Source organism: Micromys minutus (assembly GCF_963924665.1).
Source record: "Micromys minutus genome assembly, chromosome: 18".
In the NCBI taxonomy this organism is placed as follows: Eukaryota; Metazoa; Chordata; class Mammalia; order Rodentia; family Muridae; genus Micromys; species Micromys minutus.
This window is the reverse complement of record NC_137953.1, coordinates 47,148,720-47,169,577: the sequence shown is the minus strand read 5'-3', so window position 1 is coordinate 47,169,577 and position 20,858 is coordinate 47,148,720. Positions and strand designations below refer to the sequence as shown.

The following is a 20,858-nucleotide window of genomic DNA, read 5'->3' as shown; positions in this document are numbered from 1 at the left end:
ATGTATGCTTTTCTTTTTGGTTATAATTTTTATTGCTCCTGTTGATATCAAATGGCATAAAAATAGAAATGAGTCTAAGCCATTTATAATGAACACGTCAGACAGGTTTCTTTCATTGGAACTTGATTTCAAGCTGACTGACAAGAGCTAAAGAGAAGTAACGTTGATCAGAGGTGACCAGGCTGCTTGCTTGAATAAGGGAGCATTAGACTTTAGTTGTTTTTTTTTTTTAGGGATCGAATAAAGTTTGGTAATTATCCACTGTCATGAGGACAGTTTCAAAGATGTTTTTTTTCTTGCACACAAGGATTCTGGCCTTGGCATCTGTAGGCTACAGACTAATCAACTGCTGAGTCCTCCTGCTGTTCCTGAGGTTTTCTTTTTGTTTTCATTGTATCTTTTTTTGAGGAGGGTATTTTTGTGTAGTCAGAAGTGGACTCACTGTTTGAGTCCTCCTGTCTTAGCTTCCCAGGAGCAGCTGTTTGTTTAGGTGTGTGCTACTGTGCCTGGTGATAGTATCTACTCAAACTTAGGTACATAAGCCTGTGCAGTACATCCTAGCACTCAGGGCATGAAAGTGGGAGGGTCAGGAGTTCAAGGTCAGCCCAGGTACAAAGAGATTTTGAGGCCAGCTAGGCTACATGAGACTGTTATTAAAAACAAAACAAAAAACAAAACATAATAGAAATCTCATAGGGCCCAAATCAAAGCATCCACAGGGCCATGCTTCTTATTGAAGGTTCTGGGGAACTCTTTTTCCTTGTCTTTGTCAGGTTCTGGAGTTTATCACCTGTCACCTTACAAGGTTTCTTTGTCTTTGTTCAAAACCAACAATGGAGCTAGATGCTTTTTCCCTTGCTAAGGACCTGCCTTGACTTGGACAGGGATTCTGAGGAGGAGGATGTCCAGGAGTGGTGAAAACAAACTACTGGAAGCCACATCCTGGGACCAAGCTGAGGGCCTCTGTTCTGCTTGAGATGGCTTTCCAGATTGCTGTCTCTCTTTTTGTTCTGCCTGACACAGCTTTTCAGGCTGCACTTTTAGAGACAGCTTTCTCCTGCTATTCTAAAAACTCTCTGGGTAGCTCCTCTCTTCAGATCAAAAGCCTAGTTTTCTATTTAACATATCAATCCAGTCATTACTCCAGGTTTCCTTTTGATTATCCCATAAATCTGCAGCCTAAGACTCTAGCCCTTCTCTTCTAGGAAAGAGACTTGCAATCACTGGCCAGCCCTGAAATTACCATTTCTGCTGGGCCTGGGCCTGGACCTAAACTCTATCGGTCCCAGACTGACCTTGAACTCCGGAATCTGCCTGCCTTTGTAAACTTTAAGGACAAACTTCAGCTGGGTGGGATCTTGCCCTGCCATCACCACTCCCTAAATCTCTTCATCTCCTTCCTTAGTATCTTTCTGACAAGCCAGCTCATAGGCAACTGCCTCTGTTCCTATAGATTGTGAAGCTCCTTATACGATTCATATTGCATCCTTCTAGTTTGCATAGTTGAGCAATTATGTTTTGAACTCATGTTTTCAGTATTCTTTCTCTCAGCCCTTTCTCTCAGCCTTAAGGGCTGTCCTAAAGCTCACAGCATTGTATCATTTGCTGAGACATTAGGTACATTCTTACCTCTCAGACTCAAGCTGTTTCTGTTATCCTGGAGTCATTAACCTTGGCAGAGAGGACATTCCTGGTAGGAGGAATGTGTACTTTATACAAACAAGCCTTTCACCCAAGGCAAAGATGACAGGCCCATGCCCTGCTTGCTGTGCTTCAGGGGCAGGAACCATGCTGTCCCTTACGTGGCCAAGCAGGGCTTGGTATTCCTTTATTGTATTTCTCTGACCCACATTTTCACTTTCTTCCTTCCTTAGGCCTCCTGTGATAGATAGGATTGATCCTACCTGGTCACTTCAGGCTAAAAGTCTTTAACTTTAGTGATATCCATGTGTAGAGTCTCCTTTGCCATGTAAGGTGACCTACTTACTCCCAGGCCTTGGGATCCATCATTCTCCTTACTGTACTGATTTATTCTTATTTTTTTTGTGTAAAAAATTTGATGGTTTTGAAATTATGTGGTGAATCTTCTTAAGTCATTGCCATTCTAGTCGTTAGAACTCTGTTCATCTGAATTATATTATTAAAAGAGATTTTATAAGCAAAGAAGATATACATTGTTGAAAGACTACATAAAATGTTACTAAGATTTTAATGCATACTATCAAACCTTTAAAAAAATCAAGTACTGACAAAAATGTATTCATATACTTTTATGCAAAAATGCTTAAAATCTGTACATTTATTTTTGTTTTTTTAAAATAAAATTGTTCAATTTATAAAAAAAAATGTTACTAAGTACATATAAAAGCTTGTAGCTAATGAAATATACCACAATAAAGGGCAGAAATTTGTCTAATTCTTGGTACTGATCAGCAAGTTTTTAGTGTCTATTTGTGGAGTGCTCTGCAAGTCAGCTGAGAAAGTAATAGACATTTTCAGCAGGGAATTTAACATAGGCTCTTAAAGCCCCCTCTCATCTTGTGAAACAGTAGGATTGAGGGTGTAATCCATTAGAACTGATACTTTTATAGAGGAACTTCCAGTAGGGAATCCCCAGGCAGAACGGATTTCCCATTGGGGTGCCATAAATTAAGGTTGGAGGTGATTCCTGAGAATGTTCAGGTTATTATTAATTAAATGAGAATTCTGATTGCTTGTGAATGAGTCATTTTGCAGATGCCTTATTTGGAGATGCAATTGTGACTTTTCTTTGAGAAGTTTTCTATCATAGTTTGTAAGTGAAATGTTTGCGAATTGCCTTGGGTACTACAGTGCTATGAGGCCATTTTAGGACAGGTGCTATTTTTATTCCCATTATGATTATCATTGTACCTCAGTGTAAGGTTACATGATTACATGTGTGCATGTGTTACCTAGCTAAGTAAAGTACCTACCGAATTCAAAATTGAAGCACAGGTTGACAGAAGCAAAGAATGTCAAAAGCCAAATAATTGGAATTGCATTGATTTTCTACTATATGTTAACCAGGTTATACATGTAATAAAGATCAGGGAAGATAATGGAGAACTGAAAGAAAGAAGGGTCTATAGCTAAGATTGGTTATTTATCTGGTGGAGTTTAAACAACTAGAATATATAATGAGCCCTTGTTAATCAGTAAAACAAGCTAGTAGAATAAAGAGAAAATATGAGCATTCCTCCTTCTTAATGAACATCTCATGCTACTAATATATAAAAATATTAATCAGCTATTATTTCAAAAATCTTTTTACAAATATACAAAGTGATTCCACAGAGATTAAGTGCTTGTTCCAGGTTCACCTAAGAGGGTCATGGTTGGAACTTGGCTGCATGCTGGTTCCACTCTTGTGTAAGGGATGCGTATTGCCATCCTCTGTCTTGTCATTACAGTATTTTGTAACACATGGGAAAACTAATGTTGTATTTAGATGTAATAGTTCATCTAAAGAATTAGATGGAAAGATTGGGAGAAAAGTCAGCAGTTACAGTAAAAATGTTGGTATAAGCTTTTGGAGTCCCAGTATATCTTTCCATTTGGCACAGTGCCTTTGGAGCATTTAGACTGAGGAAGCACTCAGGGTGCACAGGCATTTCATTGTGGTTTCTTGATTTATTTTATTCATTGTCCCATTGGGCCACTGTGATCATGACTGTAGCAAATATTTATTCCCACACATATTTTTTTCTCACTGCTGCTGTTTTCATGATGCAAATTCTACCTCATATAATCTTATCTGAGACTTAATATTTATTTTAATAATTGTAGATTTGACATTTAAGAAATTCTTTCAACATGGAGTATTGGGCTATATGTTTCACTATAAGAGGACACGAAATACTTCTTTATAGAACTTAAATGTATAAAACAGTGACGTTTTGGTTTACCAAAATAGCAGGACACTTTTCAAATTACTTCTGTCCTTAATGAACAGTATGGGTGAAGAGCAGGTTTTTATTGGAGATGTGAGGGAGGAGTTATGACCCACAGACTGAACTGGGCCATAAGGTGAGAGAGGTAGGGGGAGGATGAGAGGGGAAGAGGAGAGAGAGGCAAGAGGACCAAGAAGGGAGCCAAGAGAAGAACCAAGAAACCACCTGCCAGGAAGAGAAGGTGTGGAAGGGAAGGGATGCCCCAGGGCTAGAGAGATTTAGGGGTACTTTGAGGAAAGCTGAGAAGACCCTCTTGTATTTAGTGAGCCTAGAGGCCAGCAAGCACCTTGCTAATAGGCACTACAGTTACCTATTTGTTGTTTCTTTGAGACACATGAGGGACTTCAATGGAATTTCAATCATGTATTGCATTGTTTCTCTTGGTCTGGGTGATTTTTGTTAGGATTATCCTCAGTTCCTTTTGTATTACTCTTATTAAATGCCTGTGTTGACTTCTATGATTAGTTATTAGTACAATTGTATGAAAATATGAGATGCCTGTTAATTAGATTTCTCGGCTTGTGTGTGGACAAACCACACCAAACCAACATGTTCCATGTATCGCGGTTTTAATAGACTGACAGGACAGGGTCAAGAGAAGAGGGGCGGTGGATGGAGGGAGAGAGAAAGAGAGAGAAGGGAGAGGGGTTCCATCATTTATGGGGATAGTGAAGTCATTTGCTCCCAGGTGGAGGTGGGTCTCTGAACTGGTTTATCCTGGGAATGCTTGGCTGTTTCCATGGTGATGGAAACAGCCAAGGTCCCTGTCACCTGTGGGTGGTGCCATCGTTGGTAGGAGGTAGGAGCTGTCCTAATGCCAACAGTGCCTGGTAGAATAGTAAATTAGTAACCATGTTTTATTTAATTAAATACATTACCAACAAATATTATAATTAAGAAGAGATTATATGATTCATATTGTAGAGATCAATACTCCCATTAACCTATGAGTTCTACTAGGTTAAATTACTTCCTTCTTCACTTGCTTCCTATTTTGTAAATTATGGACTATCTATTATGCAAAATGATGGGTTTCATGTTAACCTTTTCATAAAATCATGACATGTTTGAACATGTTCAGCTCCCCACTACTTTCCCCTTTTTGCCCCTTCCCACTGTCTCCTGCCTCCTGACAGAGTTTCCCTCTGTCACTTTCATGTCTTATAGGTATATAGAGAATGCAGAGAGAAGAGGAAATGTGGCATTGTCTTTCTGAGTTTTCCTTTTTTGAAAAAAATGTAATATGATTATGATTACTGCTTGTTCCATCCTTTCTCTTTTAGAGAACATTATCTTGGTCTCCTTTAGGGCTGAGCACTACTCCATCTCATGTGGTAACATTTTTGCTATTTGTTGATGAGTAATTTAGGTTAGTGTCTTTTTTTCACCTTCTTTGAAAATCAGGTGCCTGTAGGTTTATTCATGGACGCTCTATTCTGTTTTATTGAGTGTGGGCTACTGTTATGTTGTTTATGTTACTGTTGATCTGTAGTGTAAATTGAGGTCAGGTATTGCGGCATCCCCAGAGTTTCCCCTTCTCTTAGGTCTTTTGTTTGTTTGTTTTTGTTTGTAAGATTTTTTTTATAACTTCTTCGAAGAGTATAATTGGAAATTTGATGGAGATTGTTTTGAATCTGTAGGTTGCTTTGTTAGTACCTTCATTTTTACATTAGAAATCTTACTAATATATGAACTTGGGATGTTTTTCCATTTCATGTGTATTCATCAATTTCTTAAAGTTTTCTTTTCTTTATTGAAGAACTCTTTTACCTCCTTGGGTACATTTATTCACATTTTCCTTCTACTTGTATTGAATATTGTAAACTTTGATTTCTGTTTTAGTATATTTGGTATTGGTGTGTATAAGAGATACTGAATTTTGTATGGTTACTTTGTATCCTGCGACTCTGCGACTTTGTATTCTGCTGGAAGCATCTGATATAAATATTTTCTTGTGGACTTTTAGGGTCCTTTAAGTGTAGGATAGTGAGGTTTTGTAAACAGGAGTACTTTTTGCTTCTTGCTTTCCCATCTGTGTTCCTTCATCTCTTTCTTTAGCTGAAAAAATCAAGAATTAATTTAAATATGCAGGAACATGTGGACATCCTTGTTTAGTGCTTGATTTTAAAGGACATGGTTTTACTTTTCCCTTATTCAGTATAGTATAAGCTATAGGCTTGCCATTTCTTGCTTTACTGCTCCTCTAGGGCTTTCTCATGTTGAACTTTGCCAAAGGGTTTTCTGCATGTTTTGAGATAATCCCATGACTTTTTTACACTTACTGGTTTGCATATGTTAAAACCATCTTTTCATAAAACAAACCCGGTTGTAACATACACTTCTTAATGTGTTCTTGATTTTGATTTGCAAGAGTTTTATTGATAAATTTTGTGTCTGTAATCAACTTATATTTATTTTGTTTTTATTTTGTCATTATATGGTATTGCCAGCATAGTTCTGCCATTGTAGAATGAGTTCAGAAATATTCCTTTTCCTTGTTTTTGTAATGAAATAGTCTGAAGGGCATTCATGAGAGTTCATTAACATCCTTGAGCAGTGAATTCAGATATTTATTGGGAAGCTCTTGCTACTTGAACCTCATTCTTAGTTATTAGCCTATTGTTTTTCTTCTTTTTTTCTTAATTTTTGTAAGTCATTTATATTAAGACTTTCTTCTGGAATTTTTTTTCTTTTTTAAATTTAGGATTTCAAAGAATTCTATAATTATTTTTTAGGATTTTATTAGTATCTGTGGTAATGCTCCCTGTTTTGCTCCTAATTATATTCTTTGAGATTTTTCTTTTTCTTTCCCTATAACTGTGTTTCATTGCTTCTTAATGTTTATACTTTATTCTCCACTTCATTAAAATTTCCCCTTTTCTGTATTTTTTTCTGTCTATTTATTTCAGGCTTGGTTTATTCTCTTGTTTCTAAACCTTAAGGTATGTTTTTGGTTTTTGGTTTGTTGTCTCTCTTACTTTTTAATGTAAGATCGCATAGCTATAAACCATCTCTTAGAACTGCCTTTAATATGTTTCAAAAGATTTGATAAGTTGTAGTTTTGTTTTCAGTTGATTCCAGGAATTTAAATTTTTTTCTCTGATTTCTTCAATGACTCATGAATTATTCATGAATGTATTAATTAATCTCTGTGTGTTTAAATGGTTCCTCTTGTTATTGGCTTCTAGGTTTTTTTTCATGATGTTCTAATTTATTAGATATAAGAATTTATTCTGTATGTGTTAATAATGTTTTTGTGGATCAGACTGTGTTTTATTTTGAAGAAACTTCTTTAGATTGCTGACTAGAATCTGTTTTCCATAGCTGTTGGATGGAATAAATTGTAGATATCTGGAAGTGAATTTGATCTGTGATGCTGTTTAGGCCTAGAATGTCTTTGTATGTTCTATCCAAACATAATACTTTGGTATTGAAGCTCCTGCTATTTGTATATTTGGACATATCTGTTCCCTTATATGAGTAGTATTTATTTTGTGAATAAAGTTCACCAACATTTGGTGAATACATACTTGTAATTGTTTTATCTTCTTTTAAATAATGTATGTATTTATATGTGTGTGTGTGTGTGTGTGTGTGTGTGTTTATTGCCTCTGTATATGTATATATGTTGTTGGAGTGTGAACATGCGAATACCATGGCATGTGTGGTGGTCAGAGTTGATTCTCTTCTTTCATAAAGTGGATTCTGAGATAGTTTGGGTCAGCAGGCTTTGTGGCAAGTGCCTTTTCCTGCTGAATAATCTCATGAACCCTAATGGTCCTTTTTCTTGATTGATTATTATCTTTAATAACATATAGTGAATTTTATGTCTTATACTGATTTGATGACTTTGTGCAACACAAAAATAGCTCTACCCACTTGCTTTGGTCTTCCACATGCTATGTATATTGGTTATTGTCATTGCATTCATCATTTCAATCTGAGTTTTTATGAAAGTTTGTAGAGCTCATTGGTTTACTGGATATGTTGGAAATTTTATGTTAGAATGGAAGTGTTTTTCAGTTTTTTCCCTTTTCTCATTTGCTTTGTAAAGTAAGTGTCCTGCTGGTCATTTTTCTCTTTGAAATGATCAGATAACAGTAAAAATAATGACTTGACAACACACCAGATATCAAAACGTAGGAAAAGGCTATCAAGTACTTCTGTATTTCCAAAAGTTAAAAATAGTAATGCACTAAGATGCTAGTAGGATATGCTACTAATTCAAAGGTTATTAAAACTAAAGACATTAATAATTAAGAAATGGAAAGAGGAAGGCTAGGGAAACAAACAATTAGAATAGGAATTAAGGGGAAGTGTGCTGAGGACGCATACTACAGAATTGATGTGCAGAAAGGCGTGTGATGGTCTGGATATGCTTGGTCCAGGGAGTGGCTCTATCTGGAAGTGCCCTTGTTGGAGTAGGTATGGCCTTGCTGAAGGAAAGAGTTTAAAACCCTCATTCTAGCTACCTGGAAGCCAGTCTTCTCTTAGCAGCCTTCGGATGAAGAGGTAGAACTTTGCTCTTACTGCACCACACCTGTCTGGATGCTGCCATGCTCCCATCTTGATAATAGACTGAACCTCTGATCCTGTTAGCCAACCCCAATTAAATATTTTCCTTATAAGAGTTGCCTTGGTCATGGTGTGTTCACAGCAGTAAAACCCAAATTAAGCCAGGCAGAATGGTCATAATGGCAACCCAAGTCACAGAGACACCAGCATAAAATAAATAAAATAAAAACGGCATAGCAGTGAAGTGTCTTTTTGCTGGTGTGAATAGTTTCCTGTGTGCCCAGGCTCTTTTCTGTAGTTCATTCTAGGGGTGGGAAAGCCACTGCTTTCTCTCTGGGTTTGAAACTGGTTAGATAGAAAAGTACTGTTTGTTTATGAATGACAGATTTTTACCCCACTTTTCAACCTTTCTCTTTGATCACAAATGCAGTTCTTGTTTTGAAATTGTTCTTTATTTCTTGAATGTTTTCATACTTTTACTGTATATATTGGAATGTATGTAAAGCTATTTGGAATGCTTTAAATTTTATTCATTAGGAACTTTTTGTTGTTTTCTTATGAGTAATCAATGCTCTACCATTTAGTGATATACCTTTTGCTTATTAGCTGAAAAATATTTTAAGTTGGCTTTTTATTTTATTATAGTTTTAGGTGATATAAAAATTGATACAGTGTAAAGATCCCCAAGGATTTTTAACCAACCAGTGTTTTGTTCTAGTATACCATTATCCCTCTGGACTAATACCATGCTGCTTTCATGATTTTAGTTTTGTTTATTTTAATAGCTGGCAATGAAATTATTGACTTTTTTCTTATCTGCAAAATTAGCAGGGCTTTTTATGGTCCTGTCCGCTTTCTACATTTTAGAACAAGGGTGTAAGTTTCTATTAAGAGTCTCTTAGGATTTTGACCAGTAATTAATTTAATTTATAGAATTAGGGAAAATGTGTCTTCCCATCCATAAACTTGAGATAACTTCATTTAATTTTATAGATCTTAAGTGTGTTGCTCATCTTTTTATTAGGTGCTCCTGGAGTTCTTTATTTGTTTTTATTGATTGCTTTGAATGAATTTTTTCTGTTATATTTTCTGTTTTGTTATACTCCTGGGAGGCTTGAAAAATTTCATGTTCCACTTGAGGCAGTTTGTAGAGCTGGTGTAAGGTTGTAAGAACTGGAGAGCTGGTCCAGCTCCTAGCAAGTTGTAGCACTCAGGGAGTGAGCCTACCCCAGCACTGCACAGCACAGTGGGCTGTCTCTAGGGGCCTGGGTATGGGTCGTGGGTGAGCACCTGAGAGCTGAGCATTGGGTGAGCTAGCTGGGCAGCTGGAGAGCTTGCCCTGGTGGTGGGGGTGTGGGAGAGCAGGTGGGTTGATAAACTCAGCTACTATCCAGGCCCAGATCCCGGGCTTTGAGAAGGCCCAGTCCCAGCATCTACCTCATCTGTGAACTGCTGGAGTGTTTGCCCAAAGCTGCAGCTTCCAGGACAAGATGTTTTCTATGCTTCATTCATTTATTATTTGTGACATCTGTTTTCATTTCTGGGGGCATTGTAAGGGCAGAGGACAGATAGGAAGGAACAGGGAGAAGAGTGGGATTGAGATGTATGATCTGAAACTTACAAAGAATCAATAAAAAGTTTTACTTGGCAGGAAATATATAGCATAATTTTGAGTGATGGAAAAAGTGTTGATTGTAATGGATATGTTTCTAATATGTATCACTAATAAGATTATTTACTCTTTTTATTTGTGTGTGGCTTTCTACATGTAGGTGTGCACATGTATGCATACTTGTACCTGGGGACAGGGACCAGGATTTTGAGTGTCCTCTTCTATTGGTCTGCATTTTATGCCTTTGATACAACGTTTTTCATAAAATGTGGAACTCATCATTATTCTGTCTGTCCATCCATCCATTTATCTGTCCATCCACTCAATCACAGTTTCAGATGGTACAGTCTAATGTGATGAGAAGACACGGTAGATGGCAAAGGCCTGGTTTGTGACCACAGGAGCTTGCAGTATGGCTTATTCACATCTTGGTTGATCAGGATGTAGAGATCATGGTTGCAAGTGACTTTTGACTGTAGCTTCGGAGTCCTGCCAGATGTGACCCACACCCCAGCCTTCCCACCTGAAGCTCATGCCTCCTTTTCACAGCTTACCTAGATAGTGCCAACAGCCGGGCATTAGGCATTCAAACACATGAGCCTTTGTGGCTGTTTAACCTAACAGCCTTTGTGTGTACATGGTCGGTGATTAAGCGGAGGTACATTCACCTTTTTTCCTTGCTTGCCACTGGTTGAAGATAATGAAAGCTCCTTTTCCTTGTAGATGGTGTCTTAGGGTTTTCCTGCTGTGAACACGCACCATGACCAAGGCAACTCTCACAAAGAACAACATTTTATTGGGGCTGCCTTACAGATTCTGAGGCTCAGTCTATATCATCAAGCAGGAAGCATGGCAGCATCCAGGCAGGCATGGTGCAGGAGGAGCTGAGAGTTCTATATTTTCAAATGAAGGCTGCTAGGAGAATACTGGCATTCAGGCAGCTAGGACAAAGGTCTTTTTTTTTTTGATATTTTATTTATTTACCTTTTAAATGTTATTCTCCTTTCTGATTTCCTCTCCAGAACCCTCTATCCCATTCCTCCTCCCTTTGCTTCTATGAGGGTGCTCCCCCACCCACCCACCCACTTCTGCCTTCCTTTCCTGGCATTTCCCTACTCTGGGGCAGCTTTCACAGGACCCAAGGGCCTCTCCTCCCACTCTGCTACATATGCACCTGGAGCCATGTGTCACTCCATGAGTGCTCATTGGTTGGTGGTTTAGTCCCTGGGAGCTCTGGGGTGGGGAGGGTCAGGTTGGTTGATATTGTTGTTCCTCCTATGGGGTTGCAAATCCCTTCAGCTCCTTCAGTCCTTTGTCTAACTCCTCCTTTGGGGACCTCATGCTCAGTCCAGTGGTTGGCTGTGAGCCTAGGACAAGGGTCCTTAAGCCCATGCCCACAGTGACACACCTACTTCAACAAGGTCACACTTTCAAATAGTGCCACTTTCTGGGCCAAGCCATCCATCCGTCCGTCCATCCATCCGTCCGTCCGTCACATCCATCCATCCATCACCATCCATCCATCCATTCATCCAACCAACCATCCATTTATCAATCCATTCATCCATCCATCCATCCATCCATCCATCCATCCATCCATCCATCCATCCAACCAACCATCCATTTATCAATTCATTTATCCATCCATCCATCTATCCATCCATTCACCCACCATCCATCCATCCATCCATCCATCCATTCATCCATCCATCCATCCATCCATCCATCCATCCATCCATCTCAGCTAAGTTTGTTACAGCACAGTGTGTTCCAGGTCATTAGTCTGTTCCACTCCTTCCCCATTCCATTGCTGTGATTAAAACACCTGGGAGGGCACTTCTAGCTCTTGTGTAGGTGACGGGGATTCCAGCTCATACTGGCTGAATTGTACCTATGAGTCATCTCTTCACACCCCTCTTTTAGTGACTCATTTTCTACTTATATTGGATGTACACTGTATTTTAGAAAGTCTTTTAGACTTTAAGATTAATCTTACAGTAACTCCTGTATATGCGACAGAGGTATTTTATCTTTACCATTGCCATTTTTCCTTATTGTTTCATATGTAGCATTTATTCCAATCTAATTCTTGTCTGAACTTTTAAAAGATAATTTTCAAATCTATATTTTTCTCTTGTCATAGTTCATGAAGAAATAGAATTCTGTAGAGACAAAGTATCGTCTCCCAGCCTTCATTCATTCATTCATTTATTCATTCATTCATTCACTCACTCAGCTTTTAAGTAAATGCCATCATCATGGTTTTAATTCTTTCTTACATTCCAGAAGTGCAAGTCATTTGCAGTTTACCTCCTATTTACCCTGTCCTTATCTGCCAATTAGCAGTCTCTCTAAGGAACTGTGGTTCCTTGTCTTGATGACAAAATTAAAGAGCATAACTATTATGAATATATATATATATATATATATATATATATATACACACACACATATAGATTCATATATATTACATATATATGTGTGTGTTGTATGTTTATATTTACATGTATATGTGTACATGTGCACATATGTAAATATATATATACACACAGATCTGTATTTATCTCTTTGTTTGTGTATATACATTTATATTAAAGCATGAGTTCAATTATAATTGAAATAAGCTCACTGCAATTATAACTTTTCCTTTTCTTATATCTACAATGGTAAGGTACCTATTTTACATTTTAATTATTCATATGATAATATATGTGTAAGTTAATTGCAAAATTCATATGAAAATCAATTCATGACAGTGAAAACAAACTTACTGACTTTAATGTAAGGGGTTTTATTATGTTATATGGCTTAGAGAATGTATTACTTTTTAAAATTTTATTTATTTATTTGCAAAGTGTTTTTTTTTATAGCATATATTTGCATCATGTTCATTTTTTACTTCCCCATTTGCTCAATTTTATGTTCATTCTTTCTTTCCCTCTGTCTTCAAACAAAGCCAAAACCCAAATGCAACCCATAATAATGAAGGTCAAAATCAAAACAATCCTAAGACCTATAAGATAACCAACAACAAGAAGAAAAAATGCCCCAGCAAAGTAAAACAAGGAGCCAAAAAAAAGAAAAAAAGGAAAACTATGGAGTGTATTTTGTGGGGCTTATTTGGAGTGTGGTTGATACACCTACCCAGTGACACTCTATTGGAGAAAACTTTTTCTTTTCTAGTGTATAAATTGCAACTAGCATTTTGGTTAGGGTTGGTACCACTTGCCTTTCAGTGCTCGGATCGTATCTGGCTTGACCTTGTGCAGGTCTTGTGCATTCTGCCATCGTCTCTGTGAGTTGATATGTGCATTTGTTCAGTGTTTGGATGGCACTGTTCACTGGGAGCCATCCATCCTTCAGGTCATGTAATTGCCTCCTCTTCTGCCTAGGCAGAGGTACTGGGCTTGGTGAGGACATTCATTTAGGATTGAGTCCTTCAGAGTCTCTCATTCTCTGCACACTCTCATTGACTGCCTGAATCTAGTTGATAGTGGTTGAGCGAGGCACTGGTAAGTAGGTATAGCAGTATGTCATTAGGAGTCTCTTGTATCACAAGACATATGGCTTAGAGTGTGTATGCATTACTTTTGTATTGGTGTGATAAACACTAAGATAAAGAAAACTTAGAGAAGGAAGGGTGTTCGGCTTCAGGTCCAGAGGTACAAGAGTCACTATCATAGTGAGGAAGTGTGGCAGCTGGTAGTCATGGTGAATGGAGCATCGAGAGCTTATATCCTGAGCCCCAAACCGGAAATGTAGACAGCAAACTAGGAATGGCAGTAGTGTTGATACTTAAGCAGGGCTCCAGTGACACTTTCTCCAGCAAGGTCACATGTACAGCTACCTAATAGTGCCACCACATGGCCAAGTGTTCGAAGTTCTGCCCCATGGGGACTGTCATTCAAACTCTCACATGCAGTGTTTGCAAACATTTGAAGTTACTTTTTATTTCACCACTGTTCCTTTAGATCATGGTTTCTCTCATATACCTTTGTTTATTTTATAGTCACACGATCTGTACACTAAACATCCCAACTGTCTAAAAGTACTCAGGTGTGTGTCTCTTCTCCAGTCATCACTAGCTCTTATGTCTCTTTGCTAATCCCTTTTCATTTCTCCTTTATCTTTTTTTTAAAAACAAACAATTAGTCAAACGTATCTGTTCTCATGGCCTTTCTTTCTTCTCCAAACTCTCTATAGTTTGGTGTTTTCACTTCAGCATATCTTTTGGAAATTACTCTAGCAGGAGTACAAGGAAAATCTGAGTATCTGTTGTCATACTCTTGGCAGCGCTTTGATCCAGTAAATTGAAAAGGGAAGCCAAATTCGGAGTTAAATCTGTGTAGGGTGTTTTCTGCTTAAATCCTATGAGTTCCCGTCATCACAGTTTGTAAGGTCAGCGGTGTGTGTGCAGTGCTGAGCTGCTTGTCAGCCTTCAGAACCGAACGTCTGTACCTGTTATGCAGCAGCTTTGCTTTTCCTCCTCTCTTTCTCCTGGAAGCTAGTGTTGATCTCGCTGTTTCTGGGAATTTGACTGCCCTGTACACTTCGTATCATTGGAATCACAGTGCTCGTAGTTTGTGACTTGCACATTGTGCTCAGCATAATCTGTGAAGGTCAAGTCTAATTGTAACGTGTCAGACTGTCCTTCCTCCTCAAGGCTGAACACTTGCATTGCTTAGATGCTAGATGTGTCTGTCCACTCATGTGTTGATGGACACTTGGGTTGCCTCTAGGTTATGGCAGGGCAAAAGTGTTATGCTGTAAACATTTTCTTTACAGCCCTGTTTGGTCTTCGGAATGTGTATCCAGAAGTGGAGATGCTGGATCATATGGTGATCATTGCTTTTTCCTTTTCTGAGGAAGAGGCACATGTTTTCACTACAGTTATGCATGTTTGTTCTTATCAACAGTACACATGTGCTCTGTCTCTTCACACTTGTCATTTTCTGTTTTCCTTTCTCATAGCAGACATCTTAATTGGTCTGAGGTTATATCTGATTGTAGTTTTTAATTTGCATTTCCCTAATGATTAGTGATGTTGAACATCTTTTTATGTGCTTATTGCCTGTTTGTTTGCCATCTTTGAAAAATGTTTACTCATGTCCTTTGCCTACTTTGTAATTGGGTTATTTGTTCTCTTATTATCAAATTGTGTTTCTTATTTTAGATATTAACTCTTCTTCAGAGATATGAATTTCCAGTACTTTCTTGTGTTTGAAAATAGATATTCTTTTTATTATGTTGGCTGTCCATTGTGGAACTTTGCTCAACTTTTGATTAAGTCCCATCTGTCTTCCCTTTTTCACGTGTGTTTACTGTCCTTTGTAGGAAGTGCTTGTCCAATGCATTTCTGAGGCTTTTGACCTCTGCTTATGAGTTGTATCATCTCGATCTTATGCTTCCTGCTCTGATCTATTTAGAGAAACTTTTTATATGTAGTACCAGGTAAGGATATGTGTCTGTAGTTTAGGAGGTGTGTAGACTCATCCTTTAGCAGAATAGTGCAAGGCTGGCTTCCCTTCAACAGTGAGGAAGGCTTGCCTTCCAGCAGCCTTTCTAACATAGCATCTGCTATGCTTTGCACTGTTTTAATCCAGTAGGTAGCCAATAGTGCTTTGAGCAGCTGGGCTGAAGTCACGCCCTGCCTTAGCCTTCTGAGTACCTGGAACACAGGACCATACTGATGTAATCTGCTAGATTTTCTTTTAATTTGAGCTATTTACTAGTTTCACCTAGATCTGTTTTAGAGTTGGTTACTTTGGTTAGATTTTCTCAGATACCCTATAGTCTCTTTTGTAAGTTAAAAAATTAAAGAAAGTTTCTGGTAAAATCTTGGTTTGTAATTTTGTATGAGTCTGTTTTAGTGTTTGTTTCTGTCTTTCTCACACTAATATTAGTTTTTTTCTACCTTTTTAAAAAATTTACTTTCTCTTTCCTTTTTCTAATCTCTTAATTCTTCCCCTATATTTTCTGAATCAATTTTTATGAAATGTCTTTAATTTTCTCATGGATATTTTAAACTTTGTTTTTTAAATGTCTCCAATAACTGTCTTTTCCTTTCACTTTTCCCCTGACTTTGGTCACTTTTCATATCCTTCTATATTTTATTCATGTTTATATTTAGATTTTTAATTTCTGTCAAGAGGTAGCTTTTCATATCTTCAATTTTCTGAATATATCATTTGCAACTAGAATGTTGCATTCTCGTTTTCTTGTGCATCTTTATTATATATATTCATGTTTGTTGGATTTTCTGAGTGTCTTATGGTATGCCAGTCTTAATTTGTTCATTTTCTCTCTCTTATTTTGTGGTATAGAGTACTTTAAAGACTTCTCAGTTCATTGGCTCCCTCTTCTGTTAGTATAACAAAGTCCAGATTTATTTATGCTTTTTAGAAATTGTTTCGGTAGTTGGAAGGTAGTGGAAGGAGATGACGGGCTCTACAAAGTTGGCCCCTGACTTCCACATTCCCACTGAACATGTGTTTTCCAACATCACTCATGCGTGCATGGTCAGACTTGACAATATAAAGGCAGGGTTGAGTATGAGACACCAATTTCTAGAAGTATATATGGTTATTATTTTTATTTATGGCTGTTTTAAATTTGGAACAAATTGTATTCTTAAGCTGTCTACCACATTGGTGATCTCGCAGTTCACAAAGCTGGAAGTCTTCAACGTACATTTTTTGAGTATTTTTATTATTGGGTTTTAGTATACTGTTTCATTTAATATTTAATTTATACAGAACTCTGTGAGATTGATAATAAAAGCTTCACCTTACAGATAAAGGAATAGAGGTCATACAAGATTAAGTGACTTGATCAAGATCATTATCCTGGAAGTGTAGAGAAAATCAGACCTAAAACAATAGGACTTTGATCTCTCACACTTTCATTGTGTCTTGTTTATTACCCAAAATAGCCGGTTACCCAAATAACTGAACATAAAGAATATTGACAGTAAATTGTAACCAGTACATTTTAGTGGATATCACTATGGGCTATCAGTTTATTCATCTGGTTTTTATTATTAATATTAGTATTATTATCCTGTATGCCACTTTTATGTCAACAGCCTCCTTGATGGACTCCTGGACTTTCCTTTGTCCTTCCTCTAAATAGGCTTTAAGCTCTGTTCTTGAGAAAAGGATTCAAGTAGATTTTTTTTTTTTTTTTTGTTTTTGTTTTTTTAATTTCAGAGTTGGCTCAGTGGTTAAGAGCATTGGTTGTTCTTCCAGAGGACCTGGGTTCAATTCCCAGCACCCACATAGCAGCTCACAACTGCCTGTAACTCCACTTCTGGGGATCTAACACCCTCAACATGTGGGCAAAATACCAGCGTACATAATAAAAATAAATTAAAAAATCATTTAAAAATATTTTCTGCCATTGCTTTAAACAAACTTAGCACCTTTCTTTTTTGATCAACACTAGTTCTTATGAAAGGACTGTACACTCAATGCTTTCAGGTCAGCAGGGTGGGGTCCTCTCCTGTGAATTGATAGCTGTGTTCTGTCTACCTTACATAGTCTCTTTTTAGGCAGCATCTTTTCTAGAGTGGGGTACTTTATTGTCTGTAGGTTTCTTTAAGGTAATTTAATCTGCACCTTAGGGGTTCTCAGGTAACGTTTTTGAAGTACCTTAATCAGGATTCTACACTCCAGGGGTAGTTAGTTAACATTTGAAAGACCCTAATCAAGATTCTGTACTCCAGAGGCAACCAGTGCTTCAGTTACTGTTCTCCTCTGCACCAGTGGGCACCTTAATTAGAACAAAACCTGTAAGAAGTAATTTTTCTCTGGTGCATAGAGTGGTGTCTAAGATATGTATTTGTCCAAGAACTTCCTAGGAGATAAGATTGGAGGATGAGAATTTGGGGAGGTCCTGTAGCCTTCTAGCTGAAGGCATGCGCTTGATTTGGTTTTGGGCTTGTGGTACCCCTAGTGAATGATATCTTAGGACAATGGAGCACATTAAGAATCTGTTAAGACAAATGAGCCAGTCCCAGCTTTCTTCTGTCTGTCTTTCTGGTTCCACACCCTGGCTCTAGTTATTTCTTGTCTTCAGTAATGTTACTCTTTATTTCAAGGCTGACTTTTTTCTTTCAATTTATGGAGTTATATTTAATGTGAAATTATCAAATCAGGTATCTTAGGTATACAAATTATAGTGTGATTTTTGAAGCACACAAATTACTTTTTACTAGCATTTTTTTTTTAATGCTTTTCAAAAATATTGTCAGTATTGCCAGGTTCCCATCTGTGGTATAGCTTTGTAGGCAGGTAATTTGTTTGATAGTTTAGTGGTCTAATTAGGCTTGGCAACTCTTTCAAAGGCTCTTTAGATTTTCTTACTTCTCTAATTTTTTGAGATTATAATAAAATTAAATCATTTCCTCCTTTTTTTTTTTTTACCACTCCCAACCCTCTTTTCTCTGTTTCAAAAAATTGCTCATTTTTATTAATTGTTGTTACAAAGGCTCCTTTTAATATTGGATTTTCTTCAATACTGGCAGACAGAACTTATATAGAGCTAATATTGTTTAAATATAATATGTAATTCAAATTATATAGATTGAAATATTTTTCTGTATGGTAACATTGCGCAATTTTTATATTGTGCATAATGTAATGAATGACATCTCTCAAGAGTTTCTATAGTAATTAGCATGTACAAACATGTTCTAAATGGTATGATATGACATATTCAACAGTGAATTAAAGGGCCTTGTCTTGTGCAGTAAGCCATGATACAAATTGCTAATTTTATCTTACAGGTATTAAAGAAAGAAAGCAGCCATGAACTCATTGTCTAGATTTTTATCTGTATTAATGTGCAGAGTCGTTAAACGAAAAGTATTTAGCATCATGAATAGACTGTTTTCACCTTGTTAACTTGCTATCTTTTGTTCAGTTTCTATGTGGTAGTGTCTCTCCGTATGCTCCTGGGTTGTCTCTAACTTGTGACTACTTCAGGTGTGCCTGGGCCTTATGTGTGATATTTTAAAAAGTGCTATCTGTAAAATGGTATACAGATAAGTGGCCCTAAACCATGTAACCAGAGATGCATAGTTAATGTGAATGTGGAATTCTAGAGTATCTCCTTAACTCTTTCATCAATCCAGTGAAGTGGAACTGCCTCCTGTGATTCAGTGCTTGCCCTCATCTATCACGATCCATAGTCACTTAGGTCTCTGTGAACAAAATGGTGTGTGTAGTAGGAAGTGCTCAGAGACAGCAGGATCATAGAAGGAATAATGCAGTAGAGTCAGCCCCATTCTTTAGTGTGTAGCATTATCCTATGTGGTAGTCAGAGTCCTAAAACTACATTTGATTTGGTAGAATATTTAACAAAACAAAATTCAAAGGTAGGAGAATGGGGATGAAAGTAAAGTATGCTTAGATTTGAATGTCTGATACCTTTAAATTGTGTATCCAGTATAGTTAATCAGGTGCTTGGGAGTGATGTGGACTTCAGGAGTTTGGAAAGATGCACGGGACTGTTCTGATTGTTGGGTGAAACCTTATTGAATTTCAATTAAATTTGTTTTTGTACTTTTTTTCTAGTAATACTATCTGACCTTTTAGATGTTTGTATTAGACTAGTCATTGTTGATTACATTGCCTTTTAATTTTCAACTGATAGAAGTGAAATGGATACTATAAATCAATTAATATTGCACTGATCAGTGTTTATGCTCTAGGAGATTTCAGGAGACAGCAGAAAGCTATGTCTTTAAATAGATGTTCTGTTTGTGGCCATGGCATTTAATTATTCAAATCTGCTTATGTGTTGCTTTTTAGCAAGATAGCTCTCCAATTAGTATGCGTACAAGTAGCTATATGTCACTGCAGGCCAGATTTTCTTCAACTACATTACATCATCATCAGCTACCCTGGGTAGCTGTAATGTCTAGGTGGCACTTTGTATGTGTCCTGTTTGTGGCCCATAGGTTCACTTTTTATAAAGAGCATTTTGAGCAGGTAAATTTCCATTACTTTTCTTCCTGCCTGAAGCTCTTCTTGTAGTTCAGCTTCATTTCCTCCTATTCCATGCTGAATTGAGGTGGCTCCCTGCTGCCGAGTACTGTAGTTGCTTTGCTGCAGGATTGGATTTGCTAGATAGAATATTTCTGTGGCCTGAGGTATCCTACTTCTTCATGTATAAAACAAAACCAGGAGCTGAAATGTGGGTTTTTATAGCATTACATTTTAAAAACTTATCTTCAGAATGTCATCTTTCAAGGCTAAACCTTTGGGTTCTACTTCTGGTTTCATTAGTATTAAACAGTACACTTACTGAGGACTGTATCATGTAAGGACTGTCCTAGACATATGGTTTCTCTGACTTTCTGGATTTATAGTGAGTCTCATAAGACATCGTGGATAAAATATATTTATGATTTATTCATAAGAGTGAGCTTGTATAAGTAATTATATCTTACTTGCTACTAAAATACCTTTGATTCATATTTAAGTGAATATTTTGTTATAATATAGACATCATTAAGATGAGTTTTTAGTCATTTAAAATATATAGTTCAGTATTATTAAGTATATTTTAGTGTGTGTAGACAGTACCTTCATCCTTCTATATAACTCTTTTCACCTTGTAAAACTCAAACTCAGTATCTATTAAAAAGTAACTATGTTTTCTTACTTCTTGCCTCTAGCAGTGTACCTTCTACTCTGCTTTTAGGAATTTGACCACCCTAAGTACTTCACTATAAGTGGAATCATATATTTGTCTTT

At 37.1% G+C, this 20,858-nt stretch overlaps 1 protein-coding gene across 1 annotated transcript in view; it reads left to right on the top strand.

Moving 5' to 3' along the window:
- The window catches only part of EXOC4 (exocyst complex component 4), a 715,182-nt gene that overhangs the window by 63,442 nt on the left and 630,882 nt on the right, over positions 1–20,858 (top strand). The gene's annotated exons all lie outside the window — the stretch shown is intronic.